An 8,335-nucleotide genomic window follows, 5' to 3' on the forward strand; every position below is an offset into this window, starting at 1 on the left:
GCTTCCAAGGAGTATTGAGCATCTTGCCTGCCTGCCAGGTTTCTGGCCCCCTCTCGCAGGTATGACATGTGGTGGATGTTGGTGCTGGACAATGGGCTTCTCTGAACCCAGTGTGTTCAACAACCAGGACGAGGTAAATCTGTTACTGTCGCATCTCGGGAAAAGTTCTTAAGAGTGGAGATGTGCCAAGGCTGTCTTAGGTCTCTCTCTCTTTAGCCTGTAAAAGATTATGCATTTCTGAGCCAGAAATGCTTTAAAAAAAAAATAGCCTGTTCAATGCTGTGTCCCTCATCAAGGCATGGGTGAACCCAGAAAGCACTCTGCGCTCCCTTTGCCCATCTGAACAACACCACGCCCCAGCTTCCAACAGAATCAAGTGTGGGCTGTTGCTCAGAATGAGTAGTCCTTCTGACAAATCGTGTGGAAGCAGTGGTCCAGCCTCACCAAGCAAGCAGAGCATAGCCTTCCTGTTACACCTTAAGTATGGACTACTGACATGCCAGATGGCTCCCCACTATCCCAGAGTCTTCAGCTTGGCTTGGCCGTCCATCTCTCTGTTAGTTTATCTGGACCTGTTGCTGCCCTGTTGCCGCAGCAGCTAGACTCAGGACTGTACAACAGTGGTGGCTATGCCTTTCCGCAGACCCCCGCTGGTTTGCTATCTCACCCCTCTCCATTTCTGCCAGTTTCCCAGCTTTAGCCCTCTAGCTTCTTAGGCCTCTTTGGGACTTCTTTAACCCTTTGTTAGCATTCTGTATCATACATATTTATATGTGATACAATTATATCTATATAAATGTCTGTGTATATGTGAATACATATTTTTGGTACAATATGAATATGTGTGATCTGACAGTTAATAGTAAGTAATTTGTAATAATTAGTAAGTCAGATTGAGGAGAGCGAGAGTTTCCAGCAAGTTGCTGCCAGTGAGAATTTGGCATTATGGGAAGACACTGAGAAGTCTTAGATTTGGGGTTCAGGGTACGCTGAGGCAGATTCTCCTTTTGAGTAAGAGATTTATTAGAATATTTATTAATACTATAGACAAGAGTTATTAGAATAATTACTAATGTTATAGACAGAATATTTATTAGATTAGTTACTAATACTGTAGATGAGAAATTAGAATAGTTATTAACACTATAGACAGGGCTGGAGAGATGGCTCAGCGGTTAAGAACACTGACTGTTCTTCCAGAGGTCCTGAGTTCAGTTCCCAGCAACCACATGGTGGCTCACAACCATCTACGGTGGGATCTGGTGCCCTCTTCTGGGGTGCAGGTATGCACACAGGTAGAACACTGTATACATAATTAATAAATAAATCTTTAAAAAAAAACACTATAGACAGATAGACAGCATAGCAGGGCCTTGGAAGAGAGGTCAGACTTATAAGGCAGAGTGGGGGTCCCTTATAGGTTTCAGAGGAAGGAAGGTTTCATGCCATAGAGTTGATGAGTAGACGTAGCACAGGCATGTGGACAGATTCCCAGTGGTGGGGATGGGTGTGTGTGTGTCCTGAATCCTGGAGAAGGATGTGGAGAAGGAGAGGAACATTTAGATGGGTACCCAAGGGCTGTGCTACAATGCCACTGTTAGCTCTTCTGATGTTTTAAAGTCTGGTAATCTGTATATGTCCTTGGAAATGAGAGTTAGGGCACCAGTGTTTCTCTCGGAATCTGGGGAACTGGGGAATCTATCAGAGGGTTAGAGATTCACAGATAGAAAGAGACTGGCCCCAAACCTAACAGACAAACACATTCCTCTATTTTTGAGCACTGTGTTCTTGCAACGGTCCCTTTGAGCTCTGGACTCACAGGCATTTCCACAGTGAACTTCAGGGGATCATAGGTGGTAGTTCAGGCTTCCTTGTCCTGGCTCCCTAACCTCGCACTAGGAAGCTTCTGCACAGATAACCTGTCATTTTCTGCAATGCCTGTCCTTCCGGTTGGGGGATGACAGCATGCTCCGGGCCCTCACTTCTCTGTTGGGTCTGGAGGAGCTGTGGTTTCTGGTTGTTCTGCTTCTCCCTTACATGGCTAGAGGAAAGACTCCGGGGCTCTTGTGTGGCAGGCCTGAAGCCTTGGATGAAGTTGAATGTTGAATATATAAAATCCCCAAACATGTATCATAAAATGTTGCAAACACAAAGAGCCCATTTGTTAAGGAAATGTGTACTTTCACCCAAATAAAATGCCGAAGAGTCCAAGTGCCAACCAGGAGCTCCTGGTCCAGCCAAACTCACCGTGAGTGGGTGTTGGCCAGGAAGTGGGGAAGTGATGGGTGTGAAGTCACTGGAGAGCACAGCTGTCTCACAGCAGACTCATCCCATGGTGCTCATGGATGGTTGAGGACGGACTCATGTTCAGTCTGTGGCATCTGAGGATGTCTGGGAGTTAGTGATGAAGGTTCAAATCCCTCTTTGTTTTACAACACGTCTGGATACCAAAGGAACCCATGTGACCTCCAATTGAGTAATGAGGCCATGCTGACCCAGGGAATTGGGGGAGGTGGCTCTCAGGCACCCAGACTATAGGGTCTGGGACTGTCATGTTGGAAAAGGGACTCTTCCTCCTGGGCCAGCGTTTCTCCATCCAGGTGATTGACTTGGGTCAGCAGACAGCTTTCTTTGGTACCCAGAGCTTCTGCCACCTTTGCCATCATTATTTCCGGTGCGTCAGAGCTTCCCTCCCTCCCACCCACCCTTACACATTCAGTGGGCCGCTGGCTCTGAGCAGTTGGAGGAAGAGGTTGGCCACGCTTGCTATTTGCAGGAGAAAAGGCAGCATTGTTTCTCAGACAAAGGACCCGCCACCAAGCTGCTCAGGAGGCCGCTTACAATGCCTCATGAAGATGGAGGAGAATGAGGATCTGTGTTCCGGAGGAAGTAGGTGAAAAGACAAAAGTGGCTGTGTGTGGAACAGCCAACACAAGAATCAACCGCCTTCCTACCCCACAGGAAGCCACTGCCCAGCCTGGGAGCTACAGCATCGCTGAGACAGGCTTGAGTTTCTCATGCCTCCACTCTGGTTTGTTTGAATAGTATGTGGTTTTACCCATGCTCACGTATTGACACGGATATCCCCGGTGCACTCAGCTGATGGTCATTAATATTACGAAAGTTACTGTTCATGTTTATCAGAAGAAGCTGGGACTTGGTTCGAGAACCAAGCAAACCCCTCGGTTGGAGAAAGCAAAGAGCTACAAATAACAGCGATGCTCTTCTGAGCCAGAGACACTAGGATCCACCACGCGAGCCAAATCATTGGCCCAATTGGAGTGTCTTGAGTCCAGGCGTCCCCCTGCTTGGTCAATTGTTATAGAATGTGAGTGTTTCCACATGTATCACATTTTCTTATTTTGTACCACACCAAATTCCATCCAAACATTTGTTTTCATTCGGAAGTCAGTAAAACCTTCCAGAAGAAGAAGCCCAGTGAGAAGCTTGGAACAGAAAGCAGGGCCCTACCATTTCTTTGCTCTGGACCACAGGGCCAGGAAAACAAAAGGACCCAGTGCAAAGACAGCAGGACTATTGTTTTTGTGTTTGCATTTGCACCCTTGAAGTTTTGGGACAAGCTGGATGCGGGAGTGTGGGGCACAGCCACGTGAAGCTGCCGTGTGAGCGATCCCTGTGTCGTATGTACTTGGTGCTCCAGAAGTTTCTCGGAGTGTGAGAGAGCTATGGGAACTTCCTGGAAGTGGTGGAAGGAAAGCTGCATTCTGTCGTTGTGGAAGTCTCCCACAAGCAGTTGTTCTCATTCTGCTTTGATGAAGAATCGCGGCGATCCATCAAATCATGGCGAGTTTAAGGTTGGAAAAAACTCAGGCTCATCTATCTTTTCTTTTAACTCAGATAGAAATATTATTCTCCACACAATGTTGTAGCTTTGGCCATTTTTTTTTAGGATGCTGTGGGCCCAGAACATCACACGTACTCAGCTACATCCTTCCAGTGAACAATTGACTGCTGCAGCTATGAAAACTGATAGTTCTACATCTTCATTTCAGCTTAGCTTCAGTAAGAATGGCTAGGAAGTGGGAATAAGTTAACTTGTTTTAGAGAGTTAAATAAGAAATAGTTAGAATCTGAAAGTGCCATTGAGTGTTAATATACACAAAATGAAATACTCAAAGGAAGGATAAGCTATTTTATGGAATTTAAAGTAGCCAGCTGGGCTTGGTGGTGTATGCTTTTAATCCCAGCACTTGGGAGTCAGAGGCAGGCAGATCTCTATAAGTTCAGGGCCAGCCTGGTCTATAAAATGAGGTCTAGGCCAGTCAGAGCTACTTAGTGAGATCCTGTCTCCAAAAATAAGATAAAATAAAAGGAATAAAAGGAATAAAATTGAGTAAGTTGATATATTTTGTGATATGTTAACATGCTTAGTATTTAAAACTAATTATTGTGCTTCTGAATCTTACGTAATATTTTAGAACACATATTAGCATACATTAGTTATATACAATGGATTTCATTGTGACATTTTGTATATGCATGTAATGTATTTTGATTTTATTCATGTAATATTTTCACTTCACTTATTTAACTAATGTCTACCTGTTGAAGCCTTCTTCAAGATTCCTTGAGCAGGATTTTTACAGGTTTCTGAATTCAGCCTATGGTAGTCCCTGGCATGGCTTTGGCTGGCACTGTTCCCCATTGGAGGGCCTGAGGATCAGCTTCCAGCCCTGCCCACCTTCTTCCTGTCTGTGTGGGGCTTCCTCCAGATGGGTCATGGCACACAAAGCAGACAAAGACAGTGTTTATGTAGCCAGAGCTTTTAAAAGAAAAAACTCAGCCTCCAAGGATCAGAGTCCCCGATGCCTGTTGACTTTCCCAGAGAAAGGCCACCTGCTGCCTTAATCACAGCGAAGCTCACAAGCATGCTTAGCCTTTGCCTTAATAGCTTCGCTTCCAGTCTGCGTTGGGTCATAGGTGGTGCGTGTGTATGTCCTGACACTAGGCAGTGCAGTGGGGATACAAGTCAGGTCACTGACCCCAATAAATAGTCAGGTGTCTTTTTGAGGCAGATTTTGCAACATAATTGACAGTACCCCCCCACACACACACACACAACCTCTGGCATAGTGACCTATGTGCACCCATGTTCTGCACCTAGCATGATGACTATGTGTACACTTTAGTAGGGAACTCTTGCAGGGACCACATGCTTAGCAATCAGGCCTGACTGCTTCAAGAGTACAGAGCTCTAGGTCCGAGGGGTAGAAATGGTGACCAATGTGGACATCCCAGAGCTGGAAACTGCTCACGGGAGCTTGATGAAGAGGGAGTATCCTCAGAGACACACGGCATCCACAGTACAGCTTTTCAAAGAAAGCATGACATTTCCTGGCCAGGGAAAGAAGGTTAGTTGGTTTTTAGGTTTGGCCAGGCCGGGGGGGGGGGGGGGGGAGGTGGGGGGGGGGAGGGGGGGCGGGGAAGCATCTCTTCCTTGTCATGAGGGAACTTGAGGTTCAGAGGTAGAAGACTTATTTGTATCAGTGGTAAGTGTCAACACTAAGACGTGAGCTTGGGGCTTCCTGTAGAGTCTACGTTCCAACTGTGGTGCAATGCCACCTCTGCACTGAAGCACAGGAAATGAATGGTTCACTTGTTATAGGAACAGAAATGATTTTTATGCTGGGTCTTTGGCCCAGGCTAAAGCTACTCGGAGGTCTGAGGCAGGAGGATCATGAAATCAAGTCTATTAACAAAGAACCTATTTCCAAATACAATAGAAAAGGTGCTGGAAAGTCTGGTCTATTTGGCAGATTCCTGGCCAATGAGAAACTCTGTCTCAAAGGGGGAGAAACGGTGCACGCACCTGAGCTTGTCTACTGACCCTACATTCATGAGCACACACATGAACATACACCAACAGCAAAAAGAGGGCTGAGATACAGCTAACCGTGGTCCTAGTTAGGCTTCTATCCCTGTGATAAACACCAGGACCAAATGCAGCCTGGGGAGGAAAGGGTTTATCTCATCTTCCTTCCAGGTAACAGTCCATCACTGATGGCCGAACTAGTGGCAAGAACCTGGAGGCAGGGACTGAAACAGGAGTCATGAAAGAATGCTTTTTACTGGCTTGTTCCTCACACAAACCAGAGCCACCAGCCCAGGGGTGAAGTGGGGCCTCCTACATCAATCATTAATAAGACACCTCAGGGTGGTTAAGAGCACTGGCTGATCTTCTGGAGGATCTAGGTTTAATTTCCAGTACCCACACGGTGGCTGGGATAGAGCACTCCCTTCTGGCCTCTGCAGGCATTGCATTCATGTGGTGTACAGACATGCACACAGGCAGAATACCCATACATATAAAATTAATGATAACTTTTTCAATTAATGACTTGCACATGGTCAAGCTGATGGAGGCATTTTTCTCAATTGAGGATGACTGTTGTGTGTCAGAAAAATCTAAGCAGGACACACCAACACACTACAGTCCAACCACAACCCTTCCTTTTTGTTTGTCTCCACAATCTCATATTAATACCACGATATAAAACACAAGCGACTTTAAAAGTTTTAAAATTTTCAACACTTCTAAAAGCCCAAGTTCTCTTTAGAAGTCCAATATCTTTTTTCTTTAAAGTCCAAAGTTTCTCAACTGTGGGCTCCTGTCAAATAAAAGACAAATTAAATACTCTCTCTCTTCAAGAAGGAAGAACCAGGGTGCATGCAGTCACAATTAGATCAAAGCAAAACCAAAGCTCAGAATAAAAACTTCACTGTTTGGTGTCTGGGCTCCAAGGGGCCTGGGGGCAGCTTTCCCTGCTCAGCTCTGCCCCCCACAGTACACACATCATCTCATAGGCTCGGGCTAGTTCCTGCTCTGCTGCCATGGTGCTGGTATTTCCAACATGCTAGGGTCCCCTGCAGCTGAGGCTGCATGTACCCTTACCATCGACCCTTCCTGGCCTGTCTTCAGGACCTCGAGGCCTGCTACACAGTGCCAGGCCTCAGCTGCTTTCCATGATCCCTTCGTGCCTTCAAAACCAGTACCACCTGAGTGACTCTTATACCTGACCAAGTTCTGCTACCAGAATGAGATAAGATGTCGCCTCGCCCATCTGGACCACAGCTTCTGTGTGTGGACCCTGAGGAAATAGCTCCAGAAGATTTCACTTTAATGATGCTGGTCTCTTAATCACCCCTAATTTCTCAGTTCCAGCAAACCCGCATCAATTGTGCCAGAGAAGCAAAGGTTTCACTCTAGTGTTTCTGGTCTCTTGTTAATCCCAGCCGATTATCAGACACTGCAGCTCCTTATTCGATATGATCTTTTAACTCGTTTCCCCTTTTATTTTTGAGATTACAACATAGTTACATTTTTCACTTCCCTTTCCTCTTTCCAAACTCTCCCACATGTCCTTCCCACCTCTCTTTTAAATTCATGGCCTCTTTTTTCACTAATTGTTATTGCTTGCACGTATGTATATACATACACATTCTAAATATCTTACTCGGTCCCTATAATGTGACTTGTATGTTTTCAGGGCTGACCATTTGGCACTAGACAACCAATTTGTGTGCTCTTCCCAGAGGAAGACCACCTTGCCCACTCTCGGCTTTCCTCAGTTGCCTGTGGTTCTCTGTGTAGGGGTGCGGTCTCCCTGGGCTTTCCCCATCCTTTATGGCATGTCCATTGGTTTCCTCCTTGTTCAGCTCATGTGTGGGAAGCCATATTGGTGAGACTTTCTGGGTGTAGCTTCTGACATTCCTAGGAGACATAGTCTCAGAAAACTACCTGATCTTCTTACTCGCACACTCTTAGAGAACTCAGGTCCACCTGCCCAGGAGTAGCCTTGCCCACAGTGATTTGGGCCCTCCCACATCAATTGCTAATCAAGAAAATGCCTACAGACTTGCCAGCAGGCAATCTGATGGAAGGATTTTCTCAACCGATGGTCCTCTTCCCAGATGACTCTTACCCGTGTTAACACAAAATCTTACCAGGACTCAGCCATTTTCCAGCATGTCTGTGACCCTAGATCCAGTTTCCAGCAGCACATATAAAAACTGTGTGTTTGGTTTTGAGACTGGATTTCTCTACATCGTAGGATCTGGATTATACTGGACAAACACATCCAACTAATTACTATGCAAATCTGCTTTTGTCTGTACAAATGGTAAAATTACTCGTGTACTAAAGCTGTTTTAAAATATTTTTTTCTGATTTATTATCAGGAAATCTTTGATTTGTATGCCTACTTTAGATACCTAGAGTCACATAAACACTTCTTGCAGAGAAAGGAGTTTGCCGGTCGGAAAAGCCTTGCTCAGGGTCACCTGGTATCAGTGTCCCCCTGAGGACAGGATCCTC

Source organism: Microtus oregoni, unplaced genomic scaffold (genome assembly GCF_018167655.1).
Source record: "Microtus oregoni isolate MIOR12 unplaced genomic scaffold, Mior012 000046F_ref0000063, whole genome shotgun sequence".
Lineage (NCBI taxonomy): Eukaryota > Metazoa > Chordata > Mammalia > Rodentia > Cricetidae > Microtus > Microtus oregoni.